General features: G+C 43.5%; 1 pseudogene; it reads right to left on the reverse strand.

Annotated features, from left to right (window-relative positions):
• Positions 1-10,577: 10,577 nt before the first annotated feature.
• On the reverse strand, positions 10,578-12,082 carry LOC147711353 (uncharacterized; annotated as a pseudogene).
• Between the last annotated feature and the right edge of the window lie 6,943 nt (positions 12,083-19,025).

Raw genomic sequence — 19,025 nt, forward strand, 5'->3', positions numbered from 1 at the left:
GCGTGTCAAATGCCCAGTACCCCAATAGTACGTGCTTTTGCACGGGTCGTTTCACTATTGCATTCGAGCCATACGCGAGCGGACCGTACCCCAATAGTACGTGCGTGTGTTCGGGTTGTTTCACTATTGCATTCAAACCATACACGAGCGGACCGTACCCCAATAGTACGTGCGTGTGTACGGGTCGTTTCACTATTGCATTTGGCCATACGCGAGCGGACCGTACACCGCCATTGCGTGTGTGTGTGCGGGACGTTTCACTATTGAAAAAGTTGCATTCGCGACGGAAAACACACTGCACTTGTGTAGGGATCCCAGAAAATACATAGGGAACATCTAGGGGACGAGTAGAATACCCAGAATGCAGGCTAGTTGTCAAGGAAACAAAGATTTGAGTGTGTTCTACAGGTGGTCTGAAAAATTCAGTTGGCCAAAACTATACAATGTTGCAAAATTTGTTGTGGTGCTCAAGCTCAATTTTTAAACCATGCGTGTGTCATTGCCTTATGTGTAATGGGATTGGATGAAAATTAGGATGCAAACTAATCTGGCCTATCACACTGTACTCCTTGGACCCGACAGCCCCTCAGCAGCACTGATTTAAGGCTGCATGTGGCTGTGAGAGGGCACTTGCCTGCACAACATTGGAGTGAACAACACTGCTGCTGTCTCTGGACCCTGATTTTGCTGACAATGGAGAGGGCACCTGCATTCAGTGAGGAGAAGAACCAGGCCCTGCTGGATGCCCTCCTGCCAAACTCCAGCAAGCTGTATGGGAAACCAGGGGATCAGGTGAGTGATGAATGTGTGAGTGACACTACAGCCATTGTGTATTTATCGAACAGAGATGCAATGTTGTTTGGAGTGAGTGCCGGGTGTGTACATTGTGGTACCTCCCCTGCAGCGAATGATGTGGTTAAATAGTCTTTACTGCTTACCTGCATTGTGATAACTGTGACATTCAATGCAATGTGAAATCACACTTTCTGCTGTGCCACACCTTGCATGTTTTTTTGGCATGATTTACGGAGGTGTAACAATGTTCTCCCCAGAGTGACAAATTAATGTACTCACCGTTGATGATTGTTTTTCATGACCTGATGGATGTTGGAAAAATGCATGCTTTGAAGTCATGGACATTGAAGAGTGTGAATGTTCTTTGTCACCTGGCTAATTGTGTATGTGATGTTTTGCAACACTGATGCGTGACGTATGCCACAGCTGTACCCATCTGATGTGACAAGTATGCAGTGCCGTGTGCATGACTTGGACAGTTAGCATGAACCCTGTGTCACATCTCTCTTGAACAATTCCCTCCTGCTCGGCATGGTCCCCAGTCAGTTCAAGAATGCAGAAGTGGTCCCCATACTAAAAAAACCCAATGCCGACCCTTCGGTATTGGGTAACTTTCGTCCCATTTCCCTTCTTCCTTACCTTAGTAAGGTACTTGAGACACATGTGACCAGCGTCCTCAGCTCCTTCGTTGAGGACTCCAACTTTCTAGACTCCCAGCAAGCCGGGTTTAGACCTGCCCATTCGACAGAGGCGGTTATCCTCTCTGTCATGGAGGAACTCCGTAGAGGCGCTGACTCCAACATCAGTCAAGCCCTGGTGCTCCTAGATCTGTCGGCGGCCTTTGACACGGTCGACCATACCATCTTAGTCAACCGTGTCAAAGAGGCGGGTATCACTGGAACGGCCCTTAACTGGGTTCGCTCCTTCCTGGCGGACCGCCACCAATCAGTCCGTCTTTCCCAGTTTACGGCAGGCAGGATGAGGGTCACCTGTGGTGTCCCACAGGGTTCGTCCCTGTCACCCCTTCTTTTTAACCTGTACCTTTCCCCCCTGATCCGCTCCCTCCGCGGCAGGAATGTCACTGCATTCAACTATGCAGACGACATTCAGCTCGTTTTCAATCTCGACTCCTCGGATGAAGCGGCCCAAGATTTCCAGTCCACGCTTTGCCACATCAGTAATTGGATGGGCGTTCATCATCTTAAACTTAATCCCGACAAGACGGAGCTCGTTCTTGTCGGAGGCCCATCCAATCCCTGGAACTCCACTTTTTAGCCCCTTTCCCTTGGTCCCCCCCCCCTCCCTGCTGACAAAGTGAAAAGCCTGGGGGTTTACATCTCCCAGGACCTATCAATGAAGCACCAGGTTAGTGCCACTGTGTCTTCCTGTTTCTTCCAGCTTAGGAAGATCCGGAAAATCGCCCACTTTCTGACTTCTGAGGCCCTCACCCTAGCACTGTTGGCATTAGTCATCTCTCGGATTGACTACGCCAATGCCCTGTACGCTGGCATCCCACAATATCAAATTAATAGACTACAACTGATACAGAATCAGGCAGCTCGCCTGATTTATCACCAACCTAAACACCACCACGTCCGTCCCCTCCTCAAAGCCCTACACTGGCTTCCAGTCTCAGAGCGCTGTAAGTTCAAACTGGGCTGCCTGACTCATAAATCTTTGGCCGGCATTGGTCCCTCCTTTATTTCCTCTCTCCTGCATCCTTATGCTCCCTCTAGGCTCCTCCGCTCTTCTCATCTTGCGCTCCTCCAGACTCCCCGTTTTAGACGCAAAAAACACGGAGGCCTCAGATTCTCCTTTCTGGCACCTTCATTCTGGAACTCTCTCCCGCTGGAACTGAGACTCTCTCCTTCCTACCTTCACTTTAGGTCTCTCCTAAAAACTCATCTCTTCCGTAGCATCTACACATAAGCCTTCCCCCTCCCGCCCTCTGCCTCTACCAAACAAGTGATCAGCGCCAAGAAACCGTCCGGTGAATGCCGCGCTTTATAAGTAATTTTTACATTACATTACATTACATTACATTACATTACATTACATCTTTCTAAAGTGTGACATGTGCAAAGTGATGTTGTATACATTGTTGACAATGACAAGCAAATGATCTGTGCCAGGGTGTGCATGTGTGGTCTGCTGAGGGTTCTTAGGTGTAGTGGGATATTTTTTTCAGAATCAGAAGTTTTATTTGCATAATTAATTAAAATATTACAAAATTTACATAATAAAAATTACAATACAAAGAATAAAACTGCAGTTATATCTCTCTGTCTCTGTTTTGTTAGGGCCGGTGCATATCAGGTCTTTGGATTAAAAGGGTCCCTGATGGCCCGCCAGTTGGCTGATCCTCCTGTCCAATTGATTCTAAGGCTTTTTTTGCTTTAGCCAAAAATTTGACCCCCCGGCAAGCCAGGATTATAGAGGATCCTCCAAGCCAGCTTGTAACTGCGTGTCTGCAGGAACGAATTTTAAACTCGTTGAGGATAGGTTTCAATAAAAGTCGTCTCTGACTTATCAGGGCCGGACATGTGCAAAAAAGGTGTACAAGTGATTCCGTTTTATACCCACAGAGGCGACATTTTTCCATCTGGTCAGACTGTTACCAGGACGGTAGCAGGTCCTTTGCCACGTGCATCCCCATCCGATAGGCTAGAAATTCTTTTTTTAGGTGGCCGCTGAAGTGTGTTACTAAGTATGAAAGTGGTTTCAAGGTTTTAAAAGAGTTTATGATGGTCCAGCTGTGCCAACGTTTTGCCAATAGATCTTTATCCTCCAAAAAGGATTTCCTTTTTGCTGCCGCATTAGCTTGTTTGCTTAGGCTAGCTTTGTCTGTCCCCGATTTCCAGGCTGGTTCCAGCTCCAGCTTTTCCACACAAAGTTTCAGGTACTTTCCCCAGGTGTTCGGTGTATTGGTTTACCCCTGTTTTTTTTATTTCCTCCCAACTCAGCCAGTCAAGTGAATCGGGGTCCGCTGTTCGAAGTTTACAACAGAGTTTCATGAAGCCGTTCATGCTCCGGAACTTCTGGTTTAGCAGGCCGAATTCAAGCCTAACTTGAGAAGCTGAGGCGGATTTAGGCAGATTGAAAACCGCTTTATAGATTTTTATCTGTAGAGCGTTTAAAAGATCAACCTCCTTGCCACACCACGTAACTAGGCCGTAGGTTAGGGTGGGCATAATTTGTGCTGCCATTACTTTTAATAGGTGGTTATAATTTGGACAATCCTTTTTGTTTTTTGAAGAACGGTGGGCGAAGATTAAGGATTCTGCTTTTGCTTTTAGTGCGGTTCTGTGATCCTTTTGGCTTTCACCTTTTGTTAATGTTATTCCCAAGTATTTGTAATCCTCTTGTTCTTTCACTATTACCCCTTGGGCCGTCCATATGTACTTTCGTTTTTTCGGATCCACGAGCCGAACCACTTTGGTTTTTTCTTTGTTTAGTTCAAGGCTTTCTTGTTCTAAGTACGATGTTAGTCTGTTGACGGCTCTTTGTAGGCCAATCAGTGTTTGACTCAACAAAACTATATCGTCTGCGTATTGTAAGAAGTGTATTGATTTGTTTGCCAGAGAAGGGGGGTGACTGTCTACTGAGACGATCTCGCTTGTGAGATCAGAGAGAAAAAGGTTGAAGAGGGTGGGACCTAATACGCAGCCTTGTTTTGGCCCTTGATGTGTTTGAATGCTCCTAGTTGTACTGCCTCTGTTATCTAATTTCACTCTTGCCCAAGTGTGATGATGAAGAGCTTTGATGTCTGTTAAGAGTAGGTGTGGCAAACCCCAGATCTCTAATTTTCTCCAAAAGCACTCTCTGTTCACCCGGTCAAAGGCTGACTTGATGTCTATGAAACAGGCGTACAAACGAATGCCTTTCGCTACTGCAGTGTCCCTTAGGATAGACAGACAAGTTAGGTTGGTTATTGTTCCCATTCCTTACCTGAATCCTGTTTGAAATAATGGTATGATCCTTGTTTCTGTTATCCATGCTTGTAGTCCAAGTAGAAGGCAGGTGGCGTAGAGTTTATTTATTTATTTATTTATTTTTTTATCCTCATATTGCGGTTGATGCAGATAGGAAGGTTTTGGGAGTTTGACGGTCTTTTCGCAATTGTTCCATCACACTGCCCCTAATCGTCTATTGATGGATACAAGGGGAGTTTCTCACTATCTTAGTTCTTACCAGTCAATTTTCTCCAGTGCACCTTTATCTTGCTCAATAATTCCATTGTTTCTGGGGGTATCTTGCCCGTAGGCTGTTTGGCAGATTTCAAGTCATGCCTGGAATTATTGTTCCGCTTAATCATTGGAATCGAAAAAGAAAAAGAAAAAGAAAAAAGAAACAAAAAACATCAGTAAAGGAGGAGTTCTGGTTTATCATCTTGAGCTGATATAATTTTCCCAAATCTCCCAGTTCATCATTCTTTTGGGCTGTTTCCCCTTTCTATCTAATCTGCTGGTTTTTATTACAGAGTTTAGCCAGTTTTATGGGCTGGTGGTGCCGTTTTTATCCAATTAATACGAATTTCTCTTCGTGCCAACAAGATCAGAACGAACAATAAGTTTTCTTGATGTTTACTTAGCCTAATCAGATTTGGTTGAGCGGTACAATGGATCCCAAAAATAATTAAAAGTGTACTTACAGTTATAGGTGTTGCCATTACTGCAGTTAGTGTCTTACCAATCTCTTGCCAATAGTGCGTAAGTGCTGAACAGCCACAGAACATGTGAATATCACCACCTTTTCTTCACCGCATTTGCGGCATGATTTTACTGCCGTGCCTTTAAATTTTGATAATCTTTTGGGTGTCCAATAAGCTCTATGTATAGAGAAAAGATGGTTTATTTTTAGGGCTGCGGGTTTTACACACAGCCAGCATTTCTCTACTGATTTTTTCCAAATTTGATTTAGATCCATAACTTCGTTTGGTAGGTCTTTTCTCCATATCTTTTCCGGTATAGTGAAATTTTCTTCGCCAGATTCAATTAGAGCCCAATACCATTTTGAGACTTCTTTTTTTATTACCGTTTCTTTCATCATTTCTGTTTCTAAATTATTCGGATCTATTGCTCCTTTCGGAATGGTATTGGCCCAACTGCACAGCTGATAATATTTAAACTTTGAGACTTTTCGTTCTGTTATTATTTGCAGATGTTCCCAGGATATTTAAACATTTTCAACCAGGAGTTGTCCCCATTTTTCAATTCCAGATTGTCTGAGTGGGCTAGATAGTGAGTCCTTTAAGCATTCTGGGGTGCCTGGCGAGTCCCATATTGGGGCCATACTACTGTAGTAAGGTATCTTTGTGGCAATTCTTATCTGATTCCAAAGCTTAATGGCATTGTTCAAGATCTTCAGTTTTACTTTTTTGAAGAATTTTGGGTGACCAAATTTGAAGAGGAAATGATCTTCTCCATTTGTTAGATGTTGTAAGAAAATTGGGTAGGCATGATGTTCCTTTAACAAGGCTCTGAAGTTTTTAAATTGAAAGTATCTATAGTATTCATATATATCAGGGCTTGCAATTCCACCTTGTTCCTTCTTTCTCCTGAGTTTGTTCCATGAGATTCTTGTACTTTTTGCTGACCAAATAAAACTAGATATTTCTCCTTGTATTTTTTTTAGAGCTTCTTTTTTAAACTCTAACGGAATGTTATTAAAGAGATAAGTACATTTGGGGATAATTGACATTTTGATTGCATTGGATTTGCCTAAAAAACAGACCTGACCAGATTTTAAGGAGTCTTCTCATTTCTTTCACCACTATATTTACGTTTAGTTGTGGTAGTTTTTCAAGCTCTTTTGTTATAGTGATGCCTAAATATTTTATTTTGTCCTTTAGAAGAGATGAATTTGAGTTAGTATTCCAGCTCATTGCCTCTGTTTTATCGTTATTTATCAGGTATCCTGAAACCTTGCCAAAATTATTCATTGCATCCTCGATCGCTGATTTGGAGAAGTTATAGTTGTCAGTAAACACCATTAGGTCATCTGCATAAAGTGCAACTTTCTTTGTCCAATTTTTATACTTATAGGGTGTTATGAGCGGTTGATTTCTAATAGAGCAGGCCAAGGGTTCGATATACAGATTAAAAAGTAGCGGAGACAAGGGGCAACCTTGTCTTGTGCCTCTCTGAATCTTGATGTTATCTGTGAGGTTCCCGTTGACTGCTATCTTCGCTCTTGGGTTTGTATAGATTTCTTTCACCATATGACTAAAGTTACTCCCTAGTTTGTTTTTTTCTATGATTTTATTTAGAAAGGCCCAGTTGACGCGATCGAAGGCTTTGGCAGCATCGTATGTAACAATCGTTAGAGGTAGTTTTTCGCAGACAGCAACGTCGATTGCTGCCACTAGTTCATGCGTAATTTCCTGGATTTGTCTGCCCTTTATGAAACCCTTTTGATCCGGGTTAATTAATTTAGCCATACCTTTTGATAATCTTTTAGCTATCACATTCATGAACAGCTTGTGGTCACAATTGAGAAGTGATATTGGCCTATAAGAGGCGCAATTCTTTGGGTTTTTTCCTGGTTTTAATAAAATACTAATCGTCGCATCATTCCATGAGTCAGGTATCGTTTCGTGTCCCAGGTAAGTTTTATTCATTATTTCTGTTAGGTGTTCAATTAATGTTTCTTTCAATTCTATGTAGAATTCATTCGGCAGCGCATCCGGACCCGCTGCTTTTCCTCTCTTTAGGTTACTTATGGCAGTTCTTATTTCTTCTGGTGTAATTTCAGCGTTCAAGAGGTCCATTTCTTCATCTGTCAAGCTTGGAAGGGGGACGTTCTCAAGATAGTTCTTGATGTCTTTATCTGATGGATTTATGTCTTCTCTATATATTGTGGTAAAAAAATTTGAGAATTCTTGCCTTATTGAAACATCATCTGAGCAAATTGATAATTGGTCTTGGGTATAAATGCTTAATATATTATTTCTCGACTGATCCGTTTTCATCTTCCAGGCTAGCATTTTTCCGCAGCCTTCTCCATATTCATGATTTGCTAATTTACTGTTCTCCCATTTTTCTTTGACTATATTCTCCAAGTAATCCACCAGATTCTCCTTTAAGTTACGTCGCTCTCCTTCAAACATTTTCCTTGATTCTTGAGTTATGCCACACTCTAGCTGTAATTCGACTTCTTTGATTTCCAGTTCCAACTTATTAATATCCAATTTTTTTGTTTTATGCTTGTGTGCTCCCAAGCTAAGCAGTTTACCTCTTATTACCACTTTATAAGCATCCCACGTTACTCTTTTTGATGTTCCGACAGCATTCTCTACAAAGTAATTGAGGGAAGTTGTTATGAGCTGGTCCACACTTTGTTCATCTCTAAGGATTGATCGATCAACAGTCCATCTATTGGACAGATGGAATTGTGGAAGTGATGAGGTTAACTGCACCGCCGAGTGGTCTGATAAGTGCGCAGGTAAATGTTCACTACTTTTTACATTAGCTCGCAGAGATTTGTTCATTAAGAAAAAGTCTATTCTGGATTTGTGGCCTAATTTCTTATTATGGAAGGTGTACGGATAGTTTTTCTCTCCTTTTAGCTTCCACATGTCTTCCAGGTTTAGATCTTTTTTGTAGATCCCTAGCCAATCCCTCATTTTTGGTAGATTCCATTATTTTGTTGGGGGTATTCTGTCTGTTTTACGGTCCTCTATAATATTGAAATCTCCTCCCATAATAATCGGAGCTGGAAATGTTAAAAGTTCAGAGTATAGTTTTTGGAGAGGCGCTGAGTCATCCCTGTTTGGGCCGTAATATCCCGCAGTTGTGAGTATACAGTCCTCAATCCTGACTTTAGCAACTGCCCATCTACCTTTGCTGTCGACTTCTTTGGATTCTATTTTGGCATTTAGGGATTTTTTTATAATAATTGCTACCCCCTTTATATTGCATTCTTCTGATGTATGTATGCTTGATCCAATCCAATGAAGATTTTTTACCAATTGAGTCCACTCTGCATTTATTAGATGTGTTTCTTGGAGAATAATAATTTCACTTTCTACTTCTTTCAAGTATTCCACAATCCTTCTTCTTCTTGAAGGGGTTCTGAGCCCGTTAACATTCCATGTTAGAATTTTTATAGTTTTCTCTTTTGTCATCTTAAGTTGTTATTTCTTGCTGTGGATTTGAGATTGAGGCAGCCATTAACTCCCGTACTATTCCTTTTATATTCCAATTCTGAGGATTTTTTTTTCTTTTTTTCCCTACCTTGCTCCCCACCCGTGTGTATTTAAGAATTGCATTTTTGTGATACAATGTTGCTTGAGATTCCCTCCCTGAGGAAGCCTCCCTTTTTCTTCTTTCAGGTGTTATTACACCAGATTTCGTGCTCTGATTCTCCAGGTATTTTATTCTTTATTACGTAGATGCTTCCCAATATATGTCCTGCTGCAGTATTTATACATATGTATATGTATTTTCCGTTTATTTATTTTTTTCAAAATTCCTAGATTCTTCTTACAGTTTTTTAAGAAAAGTGTGTTAAAGTTTGTTCCTTCTATTACTTCATTACTGCATTATTCTTTATTTAGTTTATCAATTTCAATTTGGTCTTTTATCAGCTGAATGAGGTTTTCTACCTCTTTTGGCTCCCTTAGGTTGTGCATTTTATTTCGCCACATTATTCTTAAGGAGGCTGGAAATTTCAACTGTACGTTCGCTCCCAAAGCTTTCAGTTCTTGCATATGTTGCCCCAGCTCCTATTGCCTGTCTTGTGTGGCTTTACAGATGTCTGATCGTATACGAAATGACCAATTATCTTTATTGAAATTCCCAGTTTTGGTCCCTCACTCAATATTTTTTCTTTCAGAGAATAGGATCTGAAATTTACCAAGATTTTTCTCGGGGCCTTTCTCTCCTTGCTTTTTCTGAAGGGGTCTCTATGGTCTCGTTGAATATCTGTGGCTAAGTCACAATCTTTCGTCCAAGGAAGAAATTCTTCTAGGAGAGATAGAACATAAGCCTTACTGTCAGATCCCTCTGAGTTTTCAGGGACATTCAGCACTCTAAGGTTGTTTCTTCTTCCTTGGTTTTCCAAAGATTCTAGTTTCTCCTTGATGGCTTTCTCGCTGTCTTTTAGATGTCTTATTTCTCTTTGATTTATGTCTTTCTTTTTGCTTAAGGAACCAAGTTCATTTTCGACCGCTGTAACTCTGACCCCTAAATCAGTCAGTTTGTGATCTAGGTTTTCAACGACTTCTTGTATTTTATTCTGGTTTCCTTCCGAGATTGAGAATTTTTCTCTCATTTCCCCCAATATTTTGTCCATCATTTTGCCCATGTACACCTCCAAGATTTTCTCTGTCTTATTTTTAACCATGCATATGTTCCTGCTCTAAAGCATCCTCTTGAGTTTCTAGGTCAATTTCTTGATCATTGACTATTTCGGTTCGCAGGGAACTCAGGGAGCTTGTTTGTGATGGTTGTACTGAGGCGTAGAGTTTAGCTTCAACATCTATTAATGATATCAGTCTATAGTTTTTGGGGTTACTATGGTCGCCGTGCTTAACCTCATGCGCGCTAGCGGAATTCCGCTCCTGCGCTGAGATTTTTTAAATCGCATGTTACGTGACGAGCTGGGCTCGTCATCAGCGTGCGAGGAGGCTACGCCATGATGAGCCCAGCTCGTCATCAGCGTGGAAGGGGTTAAAGATGGGATAGATAATACAACCATTCCAGGATGCTGGTAACTCTGGTTGTCTGTATATTTGATTGAACAGTGGCGTTAGGGTCTCTGACCACAGATCTGGATCATGTTTAAAGATTGCGTTCGGCAGGCCATTTGGGCCTGCTGCGCCCTCCGACTTTAATCTTAAATGACTTTACGTAATTCCTTTGTGGAGGTAAGGTCATCTGGTTCCTTTTGTCCGTTCAATAGACTTTCATGTTCAGGATCCCTGTACTCCTTGCTGTTTGCTCTTTTTAGAATTTCTGAATTATCTTTAACTGCCCATGAGCTGTTTGCATGGCCTTGATCTGATTTGCTGTATAAAGCTTGTACATGTCTAGTCCAGGTATCAGCTCCAACCCCGGCTTCTTGCTCGAGTTTTACTCCTTGATTTAAGTCATTTATAATACCCCAGAAGACTCGGCTGTTTTGGTGTTTGCCCGCTATTAACAATTTGTTCCAGGTGGTTTCTTTATATTTATACTTTGTGGCCCTCAATGCCTTCCTGTAGATACTCCCGGCACCCCTTAGTTTGGATTTATTTACCACTGACCATGATGTTTTTTGGCTTGCTAGTGTTCGAACCTCCTTTGCAACCATTCTTTTTTTAGCTCCTAACTCCGTGTCAAACCATGGCTCCTTCTTAATGTTATATTTGCTATGGGTCCCTGGCCTTACTGGGAATTTGTCCTGCAAGACCTGAATCATTTGCTCCCATTTGAATACTCGTTCCTCTTCCTTTTGTGTTCCAAGATTTGCCAAATGGGTTTTTACTCGGTCCGTAATTTTTCCCAGTCCTTCACCGCGCCATTTTAATTCCCTCAGATTGAAATTTGAAGTGTGGAGAAGAAGGGAGGTCGTTGTTGGAGCCGTACTTAGTGCAGTGTTCAGCCTTATTAGTTGGGGAAAATGGTCGCTTTTTGTCCGCTGTTTTATATGAAAGGATTCGATACAGGGAAGCAACTTGTCACTTACTATTGAATAGTCAATTATTGAGTGCGCCCTGCCTCTCAAATATGTGATGGCTCCCGGCCTATCCCCCTTGATGTTGCCATTCAGGATTGATAATCCATATTCAATTAGGCTGGATGCTAACTTTTTTCTGATGCAGTCAATGGACTTCTTCACCTTCGCTTTGATGTCGTCAATGAGCGCGTTGTTAAAGTCTCCTGAGATAATCAACGGGTGCAGTAGGTAGGTCCTTTGCATGGCCTTAATAAGTGGCACAAGAATCGCATGCTTTTCTTTTTGAGGTTTTTTATCTGGATGAATGTAGACGTTAACTAATAACATTTGCCATGGTTTTGTCCCCCCGCGGCGGGGTTTCGATGATTCTAATCTCTTGGGCCCACTTCAGGCCCACGTTGATCTCCTCTGAACACCAGTTGTATTTGTGGGTTATATATATTGATAGTCCACCCTTAAAACCTGGAATTTGTGAAGGTTGTATTATCCATGTCTCCTGAGTCATAATTATGTCTTGTCGTAGGAAGAATGCTAGGGTTTCGTGATTGTGGGCCATTTCTCGAAATCCGTGCACATTCCATGAACAGATTGAAACTATTGGTTTCTTCGTTATATTTTGGAGGGGCATCTTATTCCGTAAGGTTACTAAAGGATTTGGGGCTGGGTTAGGTAGCTTTATTGCTCAGGACATTGGGTACCCAAGACCAGTCCGTTCTATATGCTTGGTGAAGACCGGTTGTTTGTTGAGGGTGACTTGTTCTTAGTGGCTCTGGCGTGGATGCTCGGGCACCGCGTAGACAGGAGGCTTGTTGACTCGTTCTCCCCTGCCCCTTTTTTTGCTCACGAGTATTAAATTGTAAAGGGTAGGGGTACCTCGGGTACTTATGTTGTGTTATAGATATACCCCATATTTAAAATTGTTGTCTTGCAAGGTAAATCCTTTCTACCAGGTCCCTTGAGGTCCAAGTTGAGACTGTTTCTTCGATTGCCACATTGTTTACATTTTGCCTGAATTCGACAGAGTACAGGTCCTGGGAAGTAATTTCTTTTAGGCCCAATGTTTCCTTGAATAATTTTAATAAGTTCCCTCGATTAAAGATGTCTTGGGGTCCCCTTGTAGGATATTCTGGGATAAAGGTAAGTTTTAAGTCAAATAGTTCTTGAACATTGCTTGACTCCTTTTGAGTTGGGCCTGCATTGCACAATGGCTGATTGTGAGGTTGGGTACTTTTGCGCACAGATTGGTTCTTTTTATGTTCTTGCTCATTCTGTACTGACTCAGATCTACTTATGTTTTTCTTGGATAATACTGCGTTGGTTACCTTCGTGGGGGCCATATTTTGCTCCATTCGAATTAACAAACATTTGTGTTCCTTTTCCAAGACAGTAATTCGTATTGGGGTTGACACGATTTTGGTTTCTAGTGCTGCTGCTGGTCTAATTGCCTCATATGGTTTACCTCCAACTGTTGTAGATATTTGTTGTTCAATTATGTTTTTTATGCCAGGGTTGGAGTCCTCTTTGTGAGTACGTTTTGTATCCAGGGTTATTTTCTGCAGTGCTGACGGCGGCTCGGTTTGCTCCCACCCTCCTGGAACGTCCGTTTGTGTGGGTTTACTTTTTTCTCTTTCCCGCTTTTGCGCTAATGATTGCTGGATCGATCTAATTTCCATTTGGCTAATGGCGCCTGAGGATGGGGATGACGTTGAGTTGGCTCCAGTCCTGGGGCCTTCGCCCCTTGGTGAATTTGATATATTTAATATGTCAAATCAGTCTGTAAATATTTCCTCACCTGTAGGCGGCCCGTTCGAAAAATTAGATTTTTTTTCGAGGTTGATTTTCGATTGAAATATAGGGAAGATTTTGCCCAAATCTACGTTTGGTTGTTTCTTGTACTTGAGCCTGGCCTTTCTTGCCTTTTTTCTTTAATGCTTTGTTGGCTTATCCTTAGTTATCGAGTTTTGGATTGGTTGTATTTCATCCATTTCTAAGGCTTTTTTGCCTAGATTGCCCTCCTTTGGTGCTTGTTTTTGTTCCGTTACATGTTTGGTTCTTATGAGATCATCAAGCCTTTTCTTGGGTAGTTGGACTTTCTCCGTGATAGGCTTGATTTCCTTAATCTGGCTGTGGCCGCTCGCTTGTTTAACCTCCCCTAGAATGTCCTTCAAAATGTCCGGGAGGCTTGCTAGTTTTTAGATTATACTTCCACATCCACAGTTTCCTTGATGATTACTCCGGTTTGTGTTAGGCTCTGATTTTCCGTGTATTGTTATGAGCGATGATAGGGAGTCCAGTTTTGCATTTATGCCCGAGATGTGTCCAGCCACTAATGTGATGAGGTCAGTCTGGACTTTCATTTTATTAGATTGATAATTCAGCACCTTTATCGCTTGCTCCAAAGTGCTTAGCTAAGATTGAGTCCACGGGGTGGAGGGCTCGTCTTTTTGGATTTTACTTAAATCTTTGGGTTCTAGGTCCGACGTATTCCCTGATAAAATTGTGATTGGCGCAGCGTGGATGGAATCTTTGGGTTCCAGTTCCGACGTGTTCCCTGAGGAAATTGCAATTGGCGCAGCATAAATGGGGTGTCATTTATTTGCCTGCACAATAATGCTGTCATTTGCGCAAGCACTTTGTTGGCTTCTTTGTGTCTTACAATCCCGGGGGGTTGAGACCAGCATACCTGGACTCAGATGACGGTCAGCAAAACCATGTTCTGGTTGTGGTGCTCTCCCTTGCGAGTCAATGTACTTTGTAATTCTCTCTGTGAGTTCCGCAAGTTGAGAATCGTTAGATAAAAAAAAGGGACTTTATCCATGAGTCCCCTTCTTGCCCAATTGAGTTGGATAAGTTTTTGGGCCCTATGATTCCTTCCTGTAAGCCCATGATTTCCATTGTGTGGTCACTGGCTTCAGTTGGCTCCGCAGGTATCACACTTTTTTGCTTGTTCGGCCTGATGTCCTTTACTGGGCAGTTGTCTAAGTTGTTCTTCACGACTGTACTTCCCCTTGTTTCGTTTAGAGCTAAGGGAGTATTGGGACAGTGCACCTGGGCGGTCACTAATGTTTGATTGCCTTGGAGAGGAGGACCCATGCGCGATTTTGGTGATTGACGCCCCGAGTCCTCGCTTACATTATTCTGCAGGTTGTTTGCCAGTGGGGGGGGGGGGCATTCAGTGGCGCGATGGGGCTTGGTAGTTTGCTAGCTTCAGCGGTTGGAGCGTAGATTGCTGCCATTGGGTCCTTAAGATAAAAGAAGTTTAGAAGACCCGATTTCTGTCTGATGTCTGAATTTAATTCAGGAGTTGGTGCTGATACACACCTCTCCCTTGAGGTTGCATCGGACCCTTTTTCCAATGGCATTGTCACTTCCGCAGTTGTTTTCCTCGATTTTTTTTTTTAGATTTCTTACTTTCCGCTGGTTGTCGCACTTTCCCTGATCTCATTTCCCCAAGCGGGACCTCGCAGGTCTTTGCCCTGTTTGGGGATCTGGTTGTGTTAAATAAAATTAAAATGATGATAGTCTTTGTCGAGGGTGGACTTGGCTAATGTGGGTACTTGTCTGGACGGTAGATTTGCAGACAGTATGTAGATATGAGGACTACCCGGCAGGTTTGGTGGGGGACAGAGTGACTGATGGCAAATTTACTCTGTGACCTGCTGTCAAGGGGTTACTGTCTCCAGGACCTCCAGGATCTACAGATCCTCCCCCACCTCCGCTCGCGCTGACCCTCTTACCACTCTTAAGGCCGCTGTCCGCTACTTGCACTGCGGTGCTGCCTGGCTCTCACAAATGCTCCTGCGCTCCTGCTGGCTTTCGTGGTAGGGTGGGGCTGGGTGAGGCCTGACAGTGGAGCCCCGAGGGTTCGGGGTTTCCGGCGAGGCTGCAGCTGCTGCTGTTCTTTCTGGCGTTTTGTAGTTCTGGCGTGACGACTCTCTGCTGCTTTTCTGCTCGGTTATGCCGGGTCAGTTTCCCAAACTCCAGGCCGTTAACCTCTGCCGACCGCTGGCTCTCAGCTACTTTCTGCTGTGGTAGAAGATGTCAGTTTCCCAGTCTCCAAACGGCCAGCTCGTAAGATTGTGGCTCTGGAGGGCACTGAACGGGGAATCACGCCGGCCAGCCCGGCTTGCTGCTTTTAAAGTACTTCTGCGCTTACCCCTGTTGTTACCCCTGGCCGGTGCTGCTGCGGCGGTGTTGTTATCTCAGCGCGACCGAAGTCAGTGCTCACAGTCGCCCGCAGCTCTCCGCTGCTCTCCACTGTCAGGGTACCGCAGAGTGACTCAATGACTCAGTGACTCTCCGACGGTGAACTCCCCTGCTACTCCCAGCGTTCTACCAGGTGCTTCCAGTTTTTCGCGGCTGCTGCAATACGGGTATCCGGGGGCCGCGGAAGGTTGTTGGTTAGCTGCCTTGCTCTGCCTCTCAACTCCGTGCCCCCCTGTTGGCTGCAGCAGCGATGGAATGGGGGCCACGATGGGAGTAGACAACTCTACTCTGCTCTGCTCAATGGTCCAACACGAATGCGAATGCGAACCGCTCCACTCACCTCACCGCAAGTCGCAGGCAGCTCCAGCCGCAGTCCGCTCCTCCAGAACTGTGCCATGACCGGCTCTGCAGCGAGTAAGCAGGAAGGGCTGAGAGCAGTTATCGGCAGTTTGTCCGCAGCAGGCAGGAGACGCGGTAGACTGCAGGACACACAGGGTCAAAGCCAACAGGTGTGCCCCTAGCGGTATTCCTGTCCACACACCCGGCAATCTCACGTTTGATTCCTCAGCGATACCAGGCGGTACTTGGGGAAAATCTTGGCGGGTCTAGGTCTCGGGTCACTCGCGCCGTAAACCCGCGTTCAGAGCACCTGGAACACGGCACAACCTCACCACTTGCTGCTCGCTCTCCAGACTCCAGACTCTACCGTATAAGCGGCTACAGCGTTTTCGGCGTTTTTGCCAATTTTGTTCGGTGGAGCGGTCACTTCAGCATCCTCTGCTCCCGCTCCCACCTCTCTAGCTGCTTCTGACTCCGTTCCGTCCGAAAAGCAGGACTGTATTCACTCCGGATTCCTCACTCGTTCACACCTGTAGTGTATCCCATATTATCAGTAGCGCCACCTCAGGAGTCCAGGTTTTTCCGTCTTGCAGTTGACTAGTCCCTATACCTCCAAGGATCAACAAATGTGACAAGGATTTGCAACACTTGGCACAATCTGCCGACCCCTAAAGGGACAGGGAAGTGGGGGACGGAAAGGGTAGTGGATGGGGGAAGGAAAGTGAAAGAGAGAAACAAACAACACAGGATCTCTTCTTTGAGATGACTGTCTCTCTCTTCGAAGCACTCTGGACTTTCTCTTAACTGTCGTGAGTCATAGGTTGAAGTACTGCGTTATAAGATTAACATCAATCACCACCAATTCCTTATTGTTCTGCAGCTTTTAACAACACATACTGTAAGAAGCAATCTTGTACATACCAACTTTTTGAAAGCCCATTCCTGTGCTTCTTGTGCTAGCATATGAACATCGCTAAGCTTACACTGAACTGCTTAGAAATTGTAGCACCTTTTAAAACATAAATACACTGGATAAGTATTTGTTTTATACTTGCTTTTCCAACAAACAAAAGAACTGGTTAGTTGCACTGCAAACCACACTCAGCATGCAACCTTTATCTTACCTTGCACTGTTACTTGTGCATCTGTAAATGGGGTTCTGTGGAAGATAAATACAAGAAAGAATACAGGCCCCTAATAATCACTGCAATGAACCATAAACTTTGGTCACAACCTTACAATCAGTTCTGTGCAGTTTCAATCACTGCTTTATCAAAAGACCATAAGCTGAGTTTGCAGTTTCTGTCACTGCGATAATTGACATTCAAATACTGTTCAAAAGACAGGAGATCAAACAATTATAATGTCCATAAAAGAAAAGATCCGACGTTGCTTTTAGCCAAGGTTCGTTTTTGATTAAAACATCGTTTTTACCAAGGTTCGTTTTTGCTTTAGCCAAGGTTTGTTTTTCTCGATTACTAACAACAACAGAATAGTCTTACTTAGTTCTGCGAGTTGCCGGAAGTCCGAATCTCGGGACTGGAAGGGTTGAGCAGGTCCCTCTGAAAACGAGCTCCGACTCGAAAATCGGAAGTCCCTGGATCTGTGTCCGACGGAGCTGGAAGACTGCCAGGGTGCTTCGAGTGTCAAGGAATTCTTCAGCTGCTGGATTGCTCCGAGGGATGAAGCAGGCAAGTCTCTGCTATGAGCAGGAGAGCGGGCGGGGGCCGGGGTATTTGGAACAAGGTCCTGGAGGCTCCTGAAGCGACGCATAAGCTGTGAAGCGAAGCGTCTTGCCAAGGAACCGGCAAGCCTTTTATAGGCTTTTTCACACGTGTGAGGACACGTCGGTTGAGCGCACCTGCTCAATGTGCTTCTCTCATGAATATTCATAACCTCCTAACGCTTTCATGGAATAAACATTGCGCGGTACAAATGTGATTCCTAGGAGTACAAAATAATCAAGCATTGCTACCTCCAAACACAACTTCTGCACTAACATGGTCCTTTCCTGGAAAATATGACCCATGCTTAAGTTTTCTTGACAGTTTCCCCCCCCCAAAGGCCTTCTCAGGGCTCGTGGTTTACTGGGATTTAAAGCGTGAAAGGAGCGGATCAGACGGGGGGCGTGAACATTGTTCTCTGGTTCCCAGGATCGTTCTGCACTATCATAGCCTATCCAATCGATCAGATAGTACAAACGCCCCCTAAGTCTCTTTGAATCTAGTATTTTCCTGACCTCGTACTCAATGTGGTCTCCTACAACAAGAGGAGGGGGAGGATCATCAGGACGGGTGTTGGGCTGTACAGGTTTTATCAGGGACACATGGAATACTGGATGAATTTTATAGTCCAGAGGAAGGATCAATTTTACTGAAACTGGATTTATTATTTTTTCTATGGAAAATGGACCAATGAATCTTGGTTTTAATTTTTTAGGTCCCTCAATTTGTATATTCTTGGTTGATAACCAAACCTGATCTCCAGGTTTATAAATAGGGGCAGGCGTCCTATGTTCATCAGCATAATATTTCATCCTTTCTTTTTGCTTAGTTAAGGTTAGTTTAACTTTTTCTTGGAATTCACGTAAACTAGCTAGTCTCTCTGTAACTGCTGGCATACTATTTCCTTTTTCAGGGAGAATAACAGGCAGAGTTCTAGGATGTTGACCAGTGAGAAAATAAAACGGGGAACAACCTAAGGCTGAGTGTATAGTGTTATTATAAGTGAATTCAGCCAAAGGGAGAGCGTCTATCCATTCAGTGGTTAAGGTAGTAGTTAAACAACGTAAACTTTGTTCCAGGTATTGATTCACTTTTTCGGTTTGCCCATCGGTTTGAGGATGGAAAGCTGATGATAAAGCTAAGTCAATCCCTAGATGACTGCTCAAATGTTTCCAAATTTAGACAGGAATTGTGTCCCTCTGTCAGAAATGATTTTTTGTGGAAGACAATGTAATTTTACAATGTTATCTATGAACACCTTACTGAACTCAACTGAAGAGGGAAGTTTAGGTAGTGGAATAA

The sequence above is a fragment of the Lissotriton vulgaris genome, chromosome 5 (genome assembly GCF_964263255.1).
Source record: "Lissotriton vulgaris chromosome 5, aLisVul1.2, whole genome shotgun sequence".
Classification (NCBI taxonomy): Eukaryota; Metazoa; Chordata; class Amphibia; order Caudata; family Salamandridae; genus Lissotriton; species Lissotriton vulgaris.